The sequence below is a fragment of the Musca autumnalis genome, unplaced genomic scaffold (genome assembly GCF_047663935.1).
Source record: "Musca autumnalis isolate F117 unplaced genomic scaffold, ASM4766393v1 scaffold_1, whole genome shotgun sequence".
Classification (NCBI taxonomy): domain Eukaryota; kingdom Metazoa; phylum Arthropoda; class Insecta; order Diptera; family Muscidae; genus Musca; species Musca autumnalis.
This window is the reverse complement of record NW_027411644.1, coordinates 29,349,190-29,371,170: the sequence shown is the minus strand read 5'-3', so window position 1 is coordinate 29,371,170 and position 21,981 is coordinate 29,349,190. Positions and strand designations below refer to the sequence as shown.

At 32.6% G+C, this 21,981-nt stretch overlaps 1 long non-coding RNA gene across 1 annotated transcript in view; it reads left to right on the top strand.

The window, feature by feature from the left end:
* Positions 1 to 16,794: 16,794 nt before the first annotated feature.
* The window catches only part of LOC141391517 (uncharacterized), a 363,526-nt gene continuing 358,339 nt past the window's right edge, over positions 16,795 to 21,981 (top strand). The window contains exon 1 of the long non-coding RNA XR_012409669.1: positions 16,795 to 16,825. This is a non-coding gene — a long non-coding RNA (uncharacterized lncRNA). The remainder of the gene's footprint in view (positions 16,826 to 21,981) is intronic.

Genomic DNA, 21,981 nt, shown 5'->3' with positions numbered 1-21,981 from the left:
ATCTATTCTGATCTGAACCCGACCTCCATACAAAATTTCGTGACGATCGGTCCATAATTGCGGCCTGGAGCGTGTTTACAATTTATAATGGACAGACGGACGGACGGACTGACGGACGGACACACATCTCAAAATCGCTTTATCTCATCGAGATATGAAGATTGGTATACCACATTGGGGGTCTCCGACGAATATTTCGTGGTGTTACATGAATTTTTACCAAAACAAACTTATAATACCCTTTTCCACATTGTGGTATAGGGTATATATAAAAAAAAACAAAATAACATAACACAACATAACATAAAAAAGAATAGAATAAAAAATAAAACCGCAAAATGACAAACTGTTGTATTCCATTTTTACGGTACTTTTACTAGATCCTTTCTTAATATAATAAGGAGAGCAAAACATGGTTGGTGACAAAAAATATGTTTTTCTATTCCACTCGACACTAAAATATTTAATATCGTTAGAAAACGTCAAAAAAAGTTTTCCAATTGTCTGCCTGGCTCTTCACTAACTTTAGTATTCTATTACATTCATGGAGTGGCATTGTACAGTGGTCCCATGTATGGGAAGGTGCGACAAAAATATTTCTAGTCGTCGGATAGATCTGATTTTTTTCAGTTAATGCTTAGAATAAGTTAAAAATACTTTAGCCAAAAAATCATCAACATGGGTCTACTTTTTCCTATAGCCCCCATATAACGGTACCTCCCTATCTCATGTATTTTGAAGCTTTTATCTATATTTTCGGTCCGAATGGGCTGTAATTTGGTATTATGGGTTCCTAGCAGTCAGAAATTTTCTGCACAAAAAATTGTGTACATGGACCCAGGTTTTTGTTTTGAAGTTTTTATCTACATTATCGGCCCGAATTGGTTGCGATTTGGTATTTGGAGTTCTTGTATAGAGAATTACATATAAAAAATATACATATGTGAAAAAATACACTCATAAGTATATATCCAAACAAAAATATATAAATATTTAATGAAAAACCGGAAACAAACAATTAAAACACAAAACAAAACAACAATACAGAATATTCACTAAAACGAGCAGAGGCATCATTAGTATTTTTGATGTCACAAACGGAAATGCAAATATATGTAGCTGGAACCAACTTTTGTTTAAAACTGACACTATTTTGAACATTCTCAAAAAAAAAAAAAAAAAACAAAAAAAAACAAGTAAGCAAAGACTATAGCCGGACGGGGCCGACCATGTGATACCCTTTCAGCAAAACAAAATTAATTTAAGGAACAAATAAACTTATTGTAAGAAATAACTTTGTGGATTCTGCCACCTTATCACATCAAGCTAAAATAATAATATAATAATTGTTCCACAAACACCCCATAAGGGACAATCAGTACACCCGATTCATATTTCCTGATATGGGGACCTACAGTTTATCGCTGAGTCCAAACGGCGTGCCCTAGGCCACCACTTGTAGAGAAGTTTTACATGACTGAAATACCCAGAAAATGTCGAAAACATTACTTAGGGGTATTTTCCCACCGTTTGAAGTTACCTGGCCGGGGAATCGGTCAACGGTGGCAAAATACCTTTTTGTAATGTTGACGACATTTTCTGAGTATTTCAGCCATGAAAAATGTCTCTACAAGTGGTCTCTTAGGGCCCGCCGTTCGGACTTGCCGGTAAACTGTTGTATGTATAAATCCCAAAATTATACGCCAGGAGGAGGTCAGTGGGTGCCTTCACCTTCACCAAAATTCATATTTCAAAAAAACTTTAACGGTAGCGACACAGGGTACATTATGAAACAAGTAAAAAGTCGTTAAGTTCGGCCGGGCCGAACTTTTTATACCCTCCACCATAAAATAGCCTTAATTAAAATGGAATAATTAGGGTCCTTTCACAATTTTAGGTGGAACAACTTTTCGACAATGGATAGACTCCTACTGCCTCCCACTATTGCTTAAATTACACTGTGAACACAAATGTTGGGGCAGAGATAATTCCTCTTGGAGATGAAAGCCCTTGGGGTGTGTATATTAAATACCCCGAAGGACAGATGCGCCGTGAGTCGAACTTCCGCGTTATGAATTTTTTGCAAGAGACCCTATAAGCCATCATGAATTAGCATTATATCTTTGTTTGTTGTTTTTGTAGAGCACTTAAGCAACAGTGAACAAAGATATAACGCTAATTCCTGATGGCCCACAGGGTCTCTAACCAAAATTTCATCACGCCATAACGCGGAAGTTCGACTCACGGCGGATCTGTCCTTCGGGGTTCATTATATACTCACCAAGGCCTTTCTTCCCCAAGAGGAATTTTCCGTGCTCCAGACTTCCACCTCCATTTTGTTGCACAGTGTTATCTAATCCAATCTAATCTAATCTAAAAAAAATGTGTTCAGCTAGGTGAAAGGTACCACCTACGGGGCTATATCAAAGAGTCAACCTATCTTTAAATTTTTTGGCGGAAAAGTTTTATAGCTGCAGGGAATTCCAAGAGTCAAATTGAGGGTAGTTTCATCAAAAGAATGTAGACCCTCAAAAATGGACCCATGTTGACGAATTTTAGTGAAGAAATTTCGTGACCACTGAAAATTCCCGAAAATCGGGAGGTACAGTTATATGGGGGGATATACCAAAACATGGACCTATGTATATTGACGATTAATTTTGAATAGACAAAATTGTAGCTAAACTTCTCAAAATACCGAAAATCGGGAGATACCGTTATATGGGGGCTATACCAAAACATGGACCTATATTGACGATATTTCGTTGGAGATATTTTAATGACCACTGAGAACTTCAAATGTCAAATTACAGCTATTTCGGTTAAAAACTGTAGCTAAAATTCTCAAAATACCGATCATTACAGCTTGTTCGGTTAAAAATTGCAGCTAAAATTCTCAAAATACCGAAAATCGGGAGGTACGATGATAAGGGGGCCATACCAAAACATGGACCTATGTTGACGAAGTTTGGTGGAGATGTTTCATGACCACTGAGAACCTCAAATGTCAAATTGCAGATAGTTCGGTTACAAATTGTGTCTATAATTCTCAAAATACCGAAAATCGGGAGGTACCGATATATGGGGGCTATACCAAAACATGCACCTATGTTGACGATGTTTAGTGGAGATATTTCGTGACCACTGGGAACCTCAAATGACAAATTACAGCTAGTTCGGTTAAAAATTGTAGCTAAAATTCTCAAAATACCGAAAATCGGGAGGTACCGATATATGGATGCTATACCAAAACATGGACCTTTGTTGATGATGTTTGGTGGAGATATTTCGTGACCACTGAGAACCTTAAATGTCAAATTGCAGATAGTTCGGTTAAAAATTGTGGATATAAGTTTGTTGATCACTAGGAACCCTAAGTGCCAAATTATAGCTAATTCGGTCTGCAAATGTGGCGAATAACGTCAAAATACCTCAAATCCGGAGGTACCGTTATATGGGGGCTATACCAAAGAGTGGACCGACATAGTCTATCTTCGAACTTGACCTGCCTATGGAAAAAAGACCCTCGGGTGCCAAATTTCAGCACTCTATCTCAATTATTGCGGACGCTAGAGTGATTACAACAGACGGACGGACAGACGGACATAGCTAGATCGTCTTAGAATTTTATCCTGATCAAGATTATATATACTTTATATGTTCGCAAATGATTAGTTCGATGTGTTACAAACGGAATGACAAACTTAATATACCCTCCATACTATGGTGGAGGGTATAAAAACGTGGCGAAGCGACCCCATGCTGCAACATATCGCACCTGTTCAACAAAAAGGTAATAACTCAAACTTTTCTATTTTTTAGTAGAGACAAAAACCGTTGGTACATAAATAGTAGTATGAAAAGTGAAATACCGGTATTTTTGACGAAAGAATAGACAAAGAAATGACAGATTTTTTACAGTGGGGAGGGTAATTCATTTTCTTAATAAAAAGTTAACAATTTTAGTTACTACCCTTCTGTTGAACAGGTGCGATATGTATAAAATATCCAATGGACAATTAATACGCCTGGTCTCCACGTAATTCGCAATAATGCACAAACTGGGAATTTCTCTGTCATGATAGAGACAATTATAGCATGGGAGGAAAATGTGGTTCTCTACAGGAAACCCACTTTATATTAGGCAGTAGCCCCTTTATCTACCAAACTCATTATTGCAATTTGTATCGGGGGAAAGGTCAGTCGTTCTTTTTCATATGTAGGCTACTTTGGCGGTATATGCCCTCCTGAAATTTACATAAGGACCAAATATAAAATATTTATATTTTTCATACAAATGTAATGGTCCATTTCACTATATAATATCAGATCCTCATCCAAAATTGTAGGCATCTTCTTCGACCTAAAGTCTTACCTCGTTCAAAATTTTGTGACTATTGAGTTATAATTGCCACCCCTAGCGTGTTTATTATTACATTACAAACAAATAATTGGATATGTAAGGCTGTAACTCTGTTATCTTATCATGTACACCAACACAATTGACATCAATAGAAAGGTCAAAAGTTTATTTTCCAAGTATATCTTACTTGCCCGGAATATGTCTTCAAAGAATAAAGATAAAAGCTGTACATTAAAAATTTTCACAATTTTCACACAAAAGTTGAGGTCTGTTTAACCCTCTAAATATTATTTGATCATCATCTCAAATTGCAAGCTTCTTCTTCGTCATATACCCTTACCTTGTTTAAAATTTCGCGTTGATCGGACTATTATTGTGACCTACAGAGCCGCTAAAAAAATAGATAAAAATTATGTTTTTGGTCCATTTCACCCGCTAAATATTTCACGATCATCAACAATAAAATAGAGATCTATTCTGGTCCATACTAAATTTCGTGACGATCGGTCCATAATTGCTGCCGGGAGTTTGATTACAATTTATAATGGACAGACGGACGGACGGAAGGAAGGAAGGACGGACGGACACACATCTCAAAATCGCTTTATCTCGTCGAGATATGAAGATTGGTATACCACATTGGGGGTCTCCGACGAATATTTCGCGTTGTTACATGAATTTTTCCAAAACAAACTTATAATACCCTTTCCACATAAAGGTGTAGGGTATAAAAATGAGAGTGGCATGGGATGGCATAGTTAGTAAAACTTAACTTCAATTTTTAGGATTTAGAAAAAATCCACAAAAAAGTATTTAACAAAATTAATTTCCAGCACATTTTATGCGAATAATTTGTAAAGGTTTTTATGTAAAATTAATTAAAATATTTTTAGCTAAAAATTCATAGTTATTTGTCTTGTAAGAAGTCACAAGCTTTCTGATGTTTTTAAAGTCTTTAAGAGATTGTACGTAAATGTCAATTTCTCCTATTTTGCTTTCTTAAGTACCGTTATAAATTACAAAAATATTGCTGGAATACTAAAATATGATATGTTTAAAGATAATTTGTTGAATTGTCATTGAAATTTGTTGATATAGATTTTTCGATTTTTGTAGCAGGTTGGGACCACAGTGCATTGTCGTCTATGTGGCATTTTGCTAAAGTGTCTGCCATTGTTCAGAGAAAGTTAAACGTTGCTATTTCAGATAAATGAGTGTTTAATATGAAAATAAATTTAAGGGATGTAAAAAATTAACGTAATGTATGAGTATTATAAAAAATTAAAAGTCGTACACATGCGAGATGAAATTAAATCCGTTGAAACGTAGAAATTAAGAAAAACTTCTACGCAATATAAAAAACTTATATTTTGAAAATAAAATTATAAGGGGACTATAGTCGATAAAGTCTACGGGACCTGCCAATGCATTTTACGCATTATATATAACATTATTTATTGTTACTTTTAGCTGTTAGAGATTTAGTTGAATTTCAATTTGTCAAAAACAAAAACATAAAACTATAGTCAAGTATGGTTGACAGGAATAAAAATCAATTTAATTTCTAATAATTTGTTTTTTCTTATCGAGTTTATAACAATTCTGCCATTGAACAATACAATGGTTTTTCATGTGAAAACAAATGACCGTTAGTAAGTGCGAATGAGTGATTTGTTGTTTTAAAGCGGGGTACACACGATCAGTTTTGACTGCCAGTTTTGCTCAAAAAATCGGTTGCTTGCCAGTGTGGCCGCTCACTTTTTTCAGTCATCAGGCAACCACAAAATATTTTGTGGTTGCTGGACTGTTTGACAGTAATCGATAATTCCGAAAAATCGACAGTCAAGACAAGACAATAGAAAATTAAGTATACGCAACCATGGTGTTTGTCATTACTCGTCTAAGAAACATTTTGAACCCTGATTCAAAGCCCTTGCTGCTTACGCAATTAGCAGCAAAATACAGAACCACCAGCAATAGTTTTACACTCAAAGTATACCCAGTAGGGGTAGCGAGAATGAATGAACTTTTGCCTATTAATGCCAGAAATACCGTTCATTTAATTGATTTATTAAATCAAAAATTAATTTAAAAAATAAGTTTCATTTGTCGCTTAGCCTCAATAAGTATATTCTTTCTCAGTATGGAAGCTCTAAAATAAAACGCTTGCGTTTAATTTTGCCACCATTTATAATTTAAATGCGACAAATTATTTTCTAGTTTTAAGTTCATTTATAAATAAAACACTGAAACTTATTTTTTTTAATTATATTATATTTTTAACTTTTTAGTAAATACATTTTTTTGCCCACTGAGAACAAAATTACAGTCAATTTAGGCCAAAAATTTAGATAAAAACTTTAAAATGTCTGAAATCGTGTAGTAGCGGCATATAAAGGCTATACCAAAACCTGGGCTTATGCCCATAATTTTTGGTGGAAAATTTCTGTACCATAGGGAACCCCAAATGTCAAATTACAAATGAAGATCAAATGTTCAAAATACCTGAAATCGGGTTGTACCGCTATATGGGGGCTATAGGAAAAATGGGCCCATATCCATGTATTGTCATCCAAATCTGAAAGGTGTGCAAAGTTTTAGTTCGATTGGTCAACTGCAACTGCGCTAAAAATGAGTTACTAGATTTGAACTAAATCGGGTGGAACCGCTATATGGGGTCTACAGAAAAAAATGGATCCTTGTTGGATGTAGTGTTATATTCATGTATTGTCATCTAATTCTGAAAAGTGTGCAAAGTTTCAGTTCGATTGGTCAACTGCAACTGTGTGGAAAATTAGTTACCAGATTTGAAAAGCAACCTAACCCAAATAAAACACTGTAGAAATGGACCAATATTGGTATTGATTTCATATTCATGTATTGTCATCCAAATCTGAAAAGTGTGCAAACTTTCAGTTCGATTGGTCAACTGCAACTGTGTGGAAAATTAGTTACCAAATTTGAACTAAACGGACACCAAAGCAAGTTAAATAAAACACTGTAAAAAGGTCACGCACAAACCACTTTGAAAAAAATGTTTTTTGAAAATATAATATGAAATGAAAAAAAAAAAAAATTTCAAAGAATTATTTTCTGTTGCACGAATGAATGATATTTTGCCTATTAATAACTGAAATAACTTTTATTCAATTTAAATATTGAAAAAATTAATATATAAATTTTCAATTAATATGCTATATGGAATGAAGTTTTATATGATATAAAATTATAGATGTAATGATATAGCGATCATCAAAATATTATACAAAAATTTTTAGTAAGCAAACTTCTGATTTAACTCGAACTCGAAATATTAAATTACGTTGTACTAAAATTGGAAGACATATTTTAAAAATTAAGAGTTATCTTGCAAACTTACCATTTGATATGTGCCGACAGAGTTTTTGGAGCCTTCAGGCCATTACCTCAGGAATTATAAACTTACTCTGGAAAAAAATTGTACGGTTAGAATAGGGCGTGAAAACCACCTTCTGCAAATTATTTCATATATATCCGAGACCCCAAACTGCACTATTTCCGAATTTTGTGTTGGACTTACCCGAAGGACGGGACCGCTATACTCCATATTCGGCCTGATACATGACTGAATAAAGTAATATGATATGCAAAGTTTGGACTAATCAGAAACTCCCTGCCAAAGTTACCTTGCGGATTTGGATTAGGTCGTTATTTCGGGAAGTATAGACTTGCCCCTGAAAAATTGTAAAATCGTAAAGGGGACCGCAAGGACAACCTGCTGAAAGAAATTTCAAAACTCTCCGAGAGTAGCTCTTAAACCTTACTTTTTGCAAAATTTGTGAATTTTTCGTGGGAGTTACCCGAAGGAGTTGACCGATATTGTCCATATTCCAACCCGAACTATTTCTGGAAAGAATAAAAAGATAGGCAAAATTTTGACCAAATCGATTGCTCCTCTAGAATGTTATCGTTCACACCATTTTATAGAAATTGACTTTAATCGATTGATCCAATCGAGTCGAACATCAGACGCATAGACGGACGGGCATAGCTAAAATTTGAAGTCGATTGTCGATTGTCCGAATCAATGTTCGTCCATATTTGGGGTCTAAAACCATTATTTCGATGGGTTCATTTTGCCTGAATGTAGAGCATAACCTCATTAGTCTAAAGACGGATGATATAAAAATAGGGGAACCCATTTTAATATTAAATAGTAGTTCTGTTATCTCACATCAAGGAAGTCAAGAGTTGGTTTTCAAGTTTGGTTTTAGTAATTGGGCGAAATATATCCGGTTATGCCCCAGAATTTAAAATATAGACCAAAATTTAAATTTGAATATCTTTCGCAAAAAAATGATGGCCACTTTTATAGGCAAAATACTATTTGATCATTATCGAAAATTATTGGCATTTTGCTTGACCAGAACTTTTACTTCGTGCAAAAAATGTTCAGTATTGATATATAACTGCAATATCTTTCTTGATTATGGTTACACCACACACAACTAAAATTCAACTCGTCACCATTTCTGGGGTGGGAGGGTCAGTGAACATACAAATAAAAAATACAAAATAAATACATTTATTAAACAGTTTATTAGTTTTAACACATAATTTTGGTTAGTTTAGCCCGCTAAATGTTATCTGACCATCACACTGTCGGCGAAATCCAAATCTAGCGGAGAAAAATTGATAACTCCGAAGCTAATTGAGGTGAGCGGCTATAATTTGGTACAAATGTTACTAATTAGCCAAAATAGACATTGAAATAGCAAAAATTCCCACAAAGCTGAACTTTAGTGTAGAGCTAGTGTTTGCCATTAGAAGCAACGTTCTAAAGGTCCCCATCGATCCCATGTGTGCAAAAAAAAAAAAATATTCGAGGTCAAAGATAAAATTGTACGGGATTTTTAAGTATTTGCATTTATTTTTTTAAGACGGTTGATCTAATCAAAAAGTAACTAAAGTAAATATTGTAGACAGAAAAATTATCTACAAGTTTGGTCTTTATAATTTTTTTCCTAGAAGGAACCATTCTTGAGATATAGCTGTTCTCAAAAACACATGATTTGTATGCACTTATAAGGGAAATATGCACATATTCAGACGAACAGGCTAAAAAACCGAAGTAATCGGTTATTTTAGCCTGTTCCCCCAAAAAATATATTTCTCCTTGAAGAGCGAAATTATCTATTAAAAAAATTCCAACAAAATCGGAGCGAGTTTAGTAGAGTTTTTCCATGTTAGAGTCATTTTATGCAAAAATAGCTCATTTAACCCACCTGTGTATATGAAAGCCCAAAAGGAACGATCCCAACGAAAACTCTCCGATTTTTTTGAAGTTTTGTCCAAAGATAGGGCTTCTTAAGCTGATTATGGAAAAATACAATTTTCATGGGCGTCGGATCCCGTTCGCCGGTTATTCGACCCGAAAGGCCAGATTTGAAAACCGGGTTAGATTCGGTTCAACTGAACCGATTACTGCAAAGTTTGAAAGCTTATGGAAATACGTAACAAACCGGTTGGCCGGTTCGCCTCATAATGTACGCACGCGGCTAATTTTTAATTTGACCGCGATAACTCGAAAATGGTAAGTCTTTTGTAAAAATCATGATGGCTTTGCAGACAATTGTTAAATCTAAATTTTTTACTTTAGCCGGCTTTTGCTAAGTCTGAAAACTGAAAAATGCCTCCAAAAATGACCTTTGACCCCGAATAACTTTTTCTGCACACATGGGATCGATGGGGACTTTTAGGACGTTGCTTCTAATGGTAAACCCTAGCTCTCCACCAAAATTCAGCTTTGTGGGAATTTTTGCAATTTCCCCCTTATACGTATGTTTATTTTGACTGGGCTATAATATGTACAGTAGGGTTAGTCATTTTTTTAAATTCAAAATCTGTGGAAGTAGCATATAGGGCGGGCAACAACAAGCAGAATTGCGTTTTTACTTTTTCGAAATTGTGAAAAAACGTTCCGCACAAAATGCAATTACTTTAGCTCAAAACCAACTTTTTTATTTGAATTTTTTTGTGTTTTTTAAAATTTGATATTTTTTTTTAACTGTTCTTCAGATATAATTAGATTTTTTTTAGATTTCTCAAGAACTAATCCTCTATATCTATCAATTATATTGATTTCTTTCGGAAATTCGTATAAATGGTATAGCGGCAAAACAGCTTTTTTTATTTCATTCGGTCTTTTTGCTTTAAAATTTTTGACCCAGTTATCACTGTTTTTTTTGGACATTTTTGCAACTTTTTTTTAAACGACATGGCGATGTGAACACAAACTATGAAAAAATAATTTAAAACTCAAAACGATATAAATTATGTATTATGACATTACTTCTGTATCGTCAAACTTTTATTAGAGCAACTCGTTTAAAATTTTTAAAACTGGGAAATGAAACCGAGTTGCAAATTTTAAAATCGATGTAGCTTAAAAACTAAATGACAGATTTTTGATCAAACTGCATATTTGAAATCGATGCACTAAAACCAACTAAAAAAAATTATTTCCAAGAACAACTATTGCAGAAAAAAATTTCTCAAATTTAAAAATTTAAAAAAAGGTAAACTAAAAAAGATTGTTTTTAGCTAAAGTAATTGCATTTTGTGCGGAAGGTTTTTTTACAATTTCGAAAAAGTAAAAACGCATTTCTTATTATTTTTGCCTGCCCTACATGGCATTTCCACAGATTTTTGATATTCGAAAAAAAAATGAAAAAATGACTAACCCTAATGTACAGGTATGTTTGCACGGAGTATGGAGAATATAACTCACCGTTAAAGCATATCGTCCTCTTAACGGTACCTCCGCATATAAGGTATTTTGGGTATGTGGACCACATGTCTACGTTTTGGTCTAGCCCCGAGATTTTACTTATTTTGAAGTTATTCTTCAAATTTTCCAATCAAATTGGCTGTATTTTGGTATTTTGGGTTCTAAGTTCACACAAAACCTCCGTACCAAAAATCTTCGACGTAGATCCACATTTTGATATACTGCCCATATATACATAGGTATCACCCGATTTCCAGAACTAAGAAGGTTTCAGCAACATTTTCCAACTAACCCAGCAAAATAAATTGGAAGTAGTGCAATGTAGACTAGTTCTTTCACGGCATGTTTTTATGCAGTTCAAACGGAGTCGTGAAAAAGGCACTCCATTCTTCACATTTTAACCGCATTTGGATGCAATGCAAAGAATCACATCCATTTGTTACATTTTAACAACATCCGGAGGCAGTTCAACGGAGTCGTGAAAAAGACACTCCAATTCCTCACAATTTAACAGCATCCGGATGCAGTGCAAACGGAGTCGTGAAAAAGGCACTCCGTTCACTACATTTTATTAGCAGTTGTTAGAGATCCCTACATGTACATAAATCAGTTTGTAAATCAGGCAGCGGAATACATTTCCAAAAAGAGATAATCGTGTTAACATTTCCAAACATTTGTTAATACAAACTAAATAATATTTAATTTGTGAACATTTTTCCGGTAACTCACGAGAAGAAAATTTCCCAATGGAGTGCTGTTGGAGTATATGTCGAAATCTTAACTGGTGATGGGAAGACAACCCATTTAGCAGATGAAGCAAAAACAGTTCAGCTTGGATTAAATGAAGAGCGGAGGAAACACACATGTTTGCGATTGAATTCAATAGAGAATTTTCATAATTTGTGTTAATTTAATAAAGTTATTAATATTTTTGTTTTACACAAATAATAAATGCATTTTATTTTGTTATTCAAAACACGTGCTCTGGACTGCCTCCTATTCTACCCCAAAGGGTCAGTTATAACGCAATGCCAAAGGGTCAGTTAAAATGCAGTGCCAAAGGTTCAGTTAAAATGCAATGCCAAAGGGTCAGTTAAAATGCGGTGCAATGGAGTACCTCTTTCCGGGGTCACTCCCTTGTAAAAATCATGAGTGAAAATGCATAATTTGATGCACTTCCAAATCACTTGTACATATCATTTAACTGCCTCTTTGGAGGCAAACTTTTCGCTGGGAAAATTTCTGTAAATTTGGTTTTCGGATTTTTAATAGACAAAACATCTACACACTAAAAATTATTCACTTTTGTTCACGTTTTGGTATATCCTCCATACAAATGTCTACTTTAAATAACTTATTTAAAAATTGATTTATAAAATTGTTTATAACATGAAAAAAGGCAAAAAAGCGGTCGAAATTTTTGGAGTAGATACCTCGGAGTATGTAATTTAATATTAACAAGTAAGAACGGCGTTAAGTTCGGCCGGGCCGAACTTGTTATACCCTCCACCACAAGTTGTATTGAAGTAAAATGGAATAATTAGTTTCCTTTCGTGTATGAAGAAGACTTAATACTAAATTTCAGCAATTTCGGTAAAACAATGTGAGGCACCATTCTATGGGGGCTATTTCAAAACGTCGATCTATACCGACAAATTTCTGACGAAAAGTTTTTAGGCTCACAGAAGACTAAATACCAAATTTCCTATATTTCGGTAAGAGAATGTGGCTAAAACTAAAAAAAATACCGAAAATCAAGAAGTAAGCTTCTATGAGTATATAGGAAGACGTGTACCTATACTGATAATACTCTTCTGGAATATTTTATAACTCTTGGAAGACGAAATAATGAATTTCAGCCATTTCGGTTAGATATTGACGTCACAATCTTCAGTATTACGAAAATCCGGAGGTACCGTTCTATGGGGGCTATATCGAAACGTGGACCTATACCGACGAATTTTAGTCAGAAATGGGGCAATATGAAAGCGTGGACCTGTACAGACATATTTCTGGCGAACAGTTTTATATCACATTGAAGACTAAATACCAAATTTCAGCCATTTTGGTGGAATATTGAAGACACAACCTTAAGAATACGAAAAATCGGGAGGTACCTTTCCATGGGGGCTATATGATGGCGAAGTCTAAATACCAAATGTCAGTCATTTCGGTGGAATATTGAGGCTACAACGTTCAAAGTACCGAAAATCGGGAGGTGTCGTTCTAAGGGGGCTATATGAAGGCATGGACCGATACCGACAAAGTTCTGGGGGAATGTTTTATACCACCAACGTAGACTATGTAGCAAATTTCAGCCATTTCGGTGTGATAATGAAGCTAAAACCTTCAAAATACCGAAAATCGGGAGGTACCGTTCTATGGGGGCTATATGAAGGTGTAGACCGATACCGACAAAATTCTAGGGGAAAGTTTTGTACCTCTAAAGAAGACTACGTACCAAATTTCAGCCATTTTGGTAGCTAAAACCTTAAAAATACCGAAAATCGGGAGGTACCGTTCTATGGGGGCTATATCAAAACGTGGACCGATATATCCCATTTTCAATACCAACTATCCTGCAAGTAATAAAAACTTCTGTACTGATCAATAATATATACTTTATAGGGTCTCCGACGAATATTTCGATGTGTTACAAACGGAATGACAAATTTAATTATACCCTCCATATGGTGGAGGGTATAAAAAGTCGGACCTTTTTATACCCTCCACCATATTATGGAGGGTATATTAAGTTTGTCATTCCGTTTGTAACACATCGAACTAATCATTTCCGACCCTATAAAGTATATATATTCTTGATCAGGATAAAATTCTAAGACGATCTAGCCATGTCCGTCTGTCTGTCCGTCTGTCCGTCTGTTTTAATCACTCCAGCATCCGCAATAATTGAGATAGAGTGCTGAAAGGGTCTTTTTTCCATAGGCAGGTCAAGTTCGAAGATGGGCTATATCGGTCCACTATTTGGTATAGCCCCCATATAACGGTACCTCCGAATTTGAGGTATTTTGACGTTCTTCGCCACATTTGCAGACCGAATTAGCTATAATTTGGCACTTGGGGTTCCTAGTGATCAACAAACTTATACCCCAAAGGATATGGGCATAGGTCCATGTTTTGGTATAGTCCCCATATAACGGTACCTCCCGATTTTGGGTATTTTGAGAATTTTAGCCACAATTTTTAACCGTGGTCACGAAACATCTCCACGAAGCATCGTCAACATAGGTCCATGTTTTGGTATAGCCCCCATATATCGGTACCTCCCGATTTTCGGTATTTTGAAAATGTTAGCAACAATTTTTAACCGAACTAGCTGTAATTTGTCATTTGAGGTTCTCAGTAGTCATGAAAAATCTCCATTAAACATCGTCAACATAGGTCAATGTTTTGGTATAGCCCCCATATAACGGTACCTCCCGATTTTCGGTATTTTGAGAATTTTAGCCATCATTTGTAACCGAACTATCAGCAATTCGACATTTGAGGTTCTCAGTGGTCATGAAACATCTCCACCAAACATCGTCAACATAGGTCAATGTTTTGGTATGGCCCCCTTATAACCGTACCTCCCGATTTTCGGTATTTTGAGCATTTTAGTTACAATTTTTAACCGAACTAGCTGTAATTTGACATTTGAGGTTCTCAGTGGTCATGAAACATCTCCACGAAACATCGTCAACATAGGTCCATGTTTTGGTATAGCCCCCATATATCGGTACCTCCCGATTTTCGGTATTTTGAGAATTTTAGCGACAATTTTAAACCGAAATAGCTGTAATTTGACATTTGAAGTTCTCAGTGGTCATAAAACATCTCCAACGAAACATCGTCAACATAGGTGCATGTTTTGGTATAGCCCCCATATATCGGTATCTCCCGATTTTCGGTATTTTGAGAATTTTAGCTGCAATTTTTAACCGAACTAGCTGTAATGATCGGTATTTTGAGAATTTTAGCTACAATTTTGTCTATTCAAAAATAATCGTCAATATAGGTCCATGTTTTGGTATATCCCCCCATATAACTGTACCTCCCGATTTTCGGGAATTTTCAGTGGTCACGAAATTTCTTCACTAAAATTCGTCAATATGGGTCCATTTTTGAGGGTCTACATTGTTTTGATGAAACTACCCTCAATTTGACTCTTGAAGTTCCCTGCAGCTATACAACCTTTCCGCCAAAAAATTTAAAGATAGGTTGACTCTTTGATATAGCCCCAATGGTGGTACCTTTCACCTAGCTGAACACATTTTTTAGATTAGATTAGATAACACGGTGCAACAAAATGGAGGTGAAAGTCTGGGGCACGGAAAATTCCTCTTGGGGAAGAAAGGCCTTGGTGAGTATATTATGAACCCCGAAGGACAGATCCGCCGTGAGTCGAACTTCCGCGTTATGGCGTGATAAAATTTTTGATAGAGACCCTGTGGGCCATCAGGTATTAGCGTTATATCTTTGTTCACTGTTGCTTAAGTGCTCTACAAAAACAACAAACAAAGATATAATGCTAATTCATGATGGCTTACAGGGTCTCTTGCAAAAACTTCATCACGCCATAACGCAGAAGTTCGACTCACGGCGCATCTGTCCTTCAGGGTTTTTAATGTACACACACCAAGGGCTTTCATTTCCAAAAGGAATTATCCCTGCCCCAACATTTGTGTTCACAGTGTAATTTAAGCAATAGTGGGAGGCAGTAGGAATTTATCCATTGTCGAAAAATTGTTCCACCTAAAATTGTGAAAGGACCCTAATTATTCCATTTTAATTAAGACTATTTTATGGTGGAGGGTATAAAAAGTTCGGCCCGGCCGAACTTAACGACTTTTTACTTGTTAATATTAAATTACATACTCCGAGTGTTTCCGTGTATTTCCCATAAGTTGCACTATTTCAAAATGCTCTCAGTAAATAAAATCTCATATAAGTGTTCAAAGATTTTTTTCAGAATATTTACAACATCAAATAATGCTACAGCACTTTTTTTATAAACACTGCTTCCAACTTTCTGAAAAAATTATATTATGGTTATCTTTATTTTCATTTGTCTATATTACTTGTCAACATACAAGTTATCAAAAAAGTCAATTTTCCCACTTACGAAAGAAATCTTCGTAAATGTATCGTTATAACGACCAAAAACCATTAATTGCAATACTAATTTTTATTTTCAGGTACACCAGTATATTTGAAAAAATATTGCATTAATGATTTTGACTTAGCTCTTGGTCAGGTTTCGGCCTTTTTGCCCGCTAGATTTTATTTTCGCCCACAGTGCATCACCTTAAATTGCAACCTACTGAGCCGCTACAAATTCTGATAAAAAAATATTTTTTTTGGTTCATTTTGGTACAGCGATTTTGAGATGTGTGTACGTCCAATTATAATAAATCCTATTTTTTCTTTTCAAAAAATACTGCAGCTATTTTATTTTCTTTGAAGTCATATTTATACTTCTTCTCATTACACCACTCAACTTTAAAATCATGACCAACATTTATATCTTCTACATCATCAACATTCAATCTCAGATAACATTTGCGTTTTATTATATTTTAGTGCCTAAAAACAAGACATATGATATTGGCTACTGAAATGGAAAAATAAAAAACTAACATCCTGTCACGAACAAAACAAAAAGTGGGGAAAGAAATACAAAACGCCTAAAGGTAATCGGTTTTTTATGATTGTCACTTTGTTTTATTTCGGTAATGTTCTATGTTTGCTTTTGACACCAAACATTATATAAAATTTTATATTTAAATTGACATAAAAATCAATTCACAATTTAATGAAAAATAAATTAATTTTTTTCGCGTTTATTAAACTGATTTTATGATGTAAACGTATACAACTATTTCTGAGGTTAATATACTATATGTACATATTTTTATATGTATGTACGTATGCATGTGTAGATAAAATGCAAACTTTTATGACTGCCAAGTTTAAATTAATAAACGTAATTATTTTTGATCAGTTGTCATTACAAATTGATAGTTTGGACATATTATTATTTTGGTTGTTATAAAAGATTAAACACACTTATACATATGTACGTACGCACATATCACATTTAGTAATAATTTTTGCGGAACAACAATAAAATAATAGCCATCATTATTGTGAAAACGCACACGCAAACGATATATGCGTGTCAAATAAATTTAACCTTAAATGATAATATGGATACATGATAATCAGCAATGAATAACAACAAGCGTTTAGGCTGGTAATGTGTTATGTTACACACAAAAATTTACTTATTATAAATTAATATATACTAGAGATACAGGTTAATTCTTTTTATAAAAAATCCTTCCTAATTCTACGACTAGCTTCTAAAGATTTCAAATTAAACTTACCATAAAAATTATCTCTTCAATAGACAATCACTTTTGACCTCATCTCATGAAAACTGATTTGTATTTTCCAAACAGAAAATGTACATTTAACCTCTTTGCAGCGAGGTCAAAATAGTCAAACCGTACAAAAACAATCCTTCATCTATCATGCCAAAGGCTAACAGATGCCAAAAAACCAAACAAACAAATTGATGTGCAACATAATCAGATCTCACAATATTGCGAATTTCGAATACAAACACACACACACATCTCATTATATTTAATGGATACAACAAAAACAATGACAACAGCATAATACAAATTATATGTTATACATTCATTGACGTGACACATTAAAAATACATTTTGTGTGTTTGAAGCTACAAAAACAGATGAGAAAATAAAATTATAGTGTTTTTTCATGGTACGCTTTCAATGGGTCAGCCTCATGTTAATATATTTACAAACATTCCCGCTATTCGTGAAATCATTGCTCAGTACTACCACCGGCTTTAAAATTTCGTTAGTTGTGAAATGCCATGTAGGTATAATGATGAACTGAGAGTTAAATAAACAGTTAAACAGAATTAAATAAAGAGGTGTTGAAGAAAGCCACATACATAAAAAATCATTAAATAAAAAAAATCTACGTTCTTATTTTTTTGAATCCACGTACTTAACAAATTCTTTAAAAAATTCTCGTCCTTAAATAATTCTTTAAAAAACCCAAATGCTTTAAAATTCTTTAGTAAATCGACGTCCTTAAAAGTTCTCAAAACACCTCCTTAAAAATTTTTAAAAAACGTCCTTAAAAATTCTTAAAAAAACGTCTTTAAAGACTATTTAAAAATTCTAAGTCCTTAAAAATTATTTAAAAAAATCCACGTTCTTAATAAAATTCGTTAAACTATCTACGTCCTTAATAAAAGTCTTTAAATAATCCACATCCTTGATAAAATTCTTTAAATAATGCACGTCCTTAAAAAATTGTTTACAAAATCCACTTCCTTAAAAAATTTAAAAAAAGCGGCCTAAAAAATTCGTTAAAAAATCTTTAAAAAATACACGTTCTCATAAAATTATTTTAAAAAACCACACCCTAAAAAATTGTTTAAAAAACTCACGTCCCTAAACAATTCTTAAGAAAATCCACTTGCTTAAAAATTATTTAAAAATCCACGTTTTCAAAAAATTATTTAAATTATCCACGTCCTAAAAAAAATCTTTAAAAAATCCACGCCCTTAAAAAATTCTTTAAAATATTCACGCCCATAAAATATTCTTTAATAAATCCACGTCCTTAAAATATTCTTTTAATATTCACGTCCTTAAAATGTATTCTTTAAACAATCCACCTCCTTCAAAAAGTTCTTGAAGAATCCACGTCCTTCAAATATTCTTTGAAAAATCCACGTCGTTAAGATATTCTTTAAAAAAATCAAGTCTTTAAAATATTCTTTAAAAAAATCAAGTCTTTAAAATATTCTTTAAAAACTCCACGTCCTCAAAATTTTCCTTAAAAATCCACGTCTTTAAAAACTCTTTAAACAATCCATGTCCTTATTTTTTTTAAAAATCCACGTCATTACAAAATTCTTTAACAAATCTACGTTTTCAAAAAATGATTTAAAAAATCCATGTCCTAAAAAATTCTTTAAAATATCCACGTCCTTAAAAAATTCTTTAGACAATCCACTTTCTTAAAAATTCTACTCCTTTTAATTTTTTTTTTAATCCACGTTCTTAATTTTTTTTTAAAAATCTACGTTCATTAGGTTTTTTAAAAAAGTCCACGTTCTTAAAAAATCAACGTCCTTAAATAATTCTTTAAATAATCTACGTCCTTAAATAATTCTTTAAATAATCTACGTCCTTAAATAATTCTTTAAATAATCTACGTCCTTAAATAATTCTTTAAATAATCTACGTCCTTAAATAATTCTTTAAATAGTCTACGTCCTTAAAAAATTGTTTGAAAATCCAAGTCCTTAAAAACTCTTTAAAAAATTCACGTCCTTATTTTTTTTTAAATCCACGTCATTACGAAATTCTCTAAAGAATCTAGTTCTCAAAAAATTATTTAAAAATCGATGTCCTAAAAAATTATTTAAAACATCGATGTCTTAAAAAATTATTTAAAAAATCCACGTCCTTAAAAAATTCTTTAAAAATCCACGTCCTTTATTTCTTTTTGAATCCACGTCCTTAAAAAATTATTAATAAAACCTACGTCCATTAAATTTTTTTTTAAAAATCTACGTCTTTATTTTTTTTTTAAATCTACGTCCTTTAATTTTTTTTTTTTAAATCCACGTCCTTAAAAAATTCTTTAAAAAATCCATGTCCATAAAAAATTCTTTAAAAAACCCACGTCCTTAAACAATTCTTTAAAAGAATCCACGTCATTATAAAATTCTTTAAAAAACCTACGTTCTCAAAAAATTAATTAAAAAATCCACGTCCTTAAAACATTCTTTTAAAATTTACGTCCTTAAAATGTATTCTTTAAACAATCCACCTCCTTCAAAAAGTTCTTTAAAAATCCACGTTCTTCAAATATTCTTTAGAAAATCCACGTCGTTAAGATATTCTTTAAAAAAAATCAAGTCTTTAAAATATTCTTTAAAAACTCCACGTCCTCAAAATTTTCCTTAAAATCCACGTCCTTAAAAACTCTTTAAACAATCCATGTCCTTATTTTTTTTAAATCCACGTCATTACAAAATTCTTTAACAAATCTACGTTTTCAAAAAATGATTTAAAAAATCCATGTCCTTAAAAATTCTTTAGACAATCCACTTTCTTAAAAATTCTCTTAAAAATTCTACTCCTTTTAAATTTTCTTTTTTAAAAATCCACGTTCTTAAAATTTTTTTTAAAAAATCTACGTTCCTTAGGTTTTTTTTTAAAAAAATACACGTTCTTAAAAAATCAACGTCCTTAAATAATTCTTTAAATAATATACGTCCTTAAAAAATTGTTTGAAAAAATCCACGTCCTTAAAAAATTCTTTAAAAATCCAAGTCCTTAAAAACTCTTTAAAAATCCACGTCTTTAATTTTTTTTTTAAAAATTCACGTCATTACAAAATTCTCTAAAGAATCTAGTTCTCAAAAAATTATTTAGAAAATCGATGTCCTAAAAAATTCTTTAAAACATCCACGCCCTTAAATTTTTTTATAAAAAATCCACGTCATTACAAAAATTCTTTAAAAAATCGATGTCCTCAAAAAATTATTTAAATATCGATGTCCTAAAAAATTATTTAAAACATCGATGTCTTAAAAAATTATTTAAAAAATCCACGTCCGTAAAAAATTCTTAATAAAATCTACGTCCTTCAAAAAATTTTTTTTTGAAAAATCTACGTCCTTTGGTTTTTTTTTTAAATCCACGTCCTTAAAAAATTCTTTAAAAAATCCATGTCCATAAAAAATTCTTTAAAAAATCCACGTCCTTAAACAATTCTTTAAAAGAATCCACGTCATTAAAAAATTCTTAAAAAAACCTACGTTCTCAAAAAATTAATTAAAAAATCCACGTAATTAAAAAAAATCTTTACAAAATCCACGCCCTTTAAAACATCTTTAAAAAAATCTACGTCCTTAAAACCCCACGTTCTTAAGAAATCCTATAAAAACCCACGTCCTTAAGAAATCCTTTAAAAAACCCACGTCTTAAAATTTTTTTTAAAAATTCACATCTTTAAAAACTCCTAAAAAAATCCACGTCTTTAAGAAATTCTTTAAAAAACCCACGTCCTTAAAAATTGTTTAAAAATTCACGTCTTTAAAAACTCTTTAAAAAACCCGCGCCTTAATTTTTTTTAAATCCACGTCATTACTAAATTCTTTAAAAAATCCACGTCCTAAAAAATTCTCTAAATCCCCACGTACTTAAAAAATTCTTTAGAAAATCCACTTCCTTAAAAATTCTTTAAAAAATCAACGTCCTTAAAAGATTCTTTAAATATCCACGTACTTAAAAAAATCTTGAAAAAATCCGCGTCCTTAAAAATTCTTTAAACCTTTTAAAAACCTTAAAAAATTCTTTAAACCTTTTAAAAACCTTAAAAATTTCTTTAACAAATCCATGTCCTTAAAAACTCATTAACAATCCACGTCCTTATTTTTTTTAAAAAATCCACGTCATTACAAAATTCTTTAAAAAATCTAGTTGTCAAAAAATTATTTAAAAAATCGATGTCCTAAAAAATTCTTTAAAAAATCGACGTCCTTATACATTTTTTAAAGCATCCACGTCATTACAAAAATCTTTAACAAATCTACGTTCTCAAAAAATCCACGTCCTTAAAAATTCTTTAAAAAATCCATGTCCCTAAAAAATTCTTTAAAAAATCCACGTCCTTAAAAAAATTCTTTAAAAAAATCCCCATCATTAAAAAATTCTTTAAAAATTCGCGTCCTTAAAAACTCTTTAAAAAATCCACGTGTTTAAAACATTATTTAATAAATCCA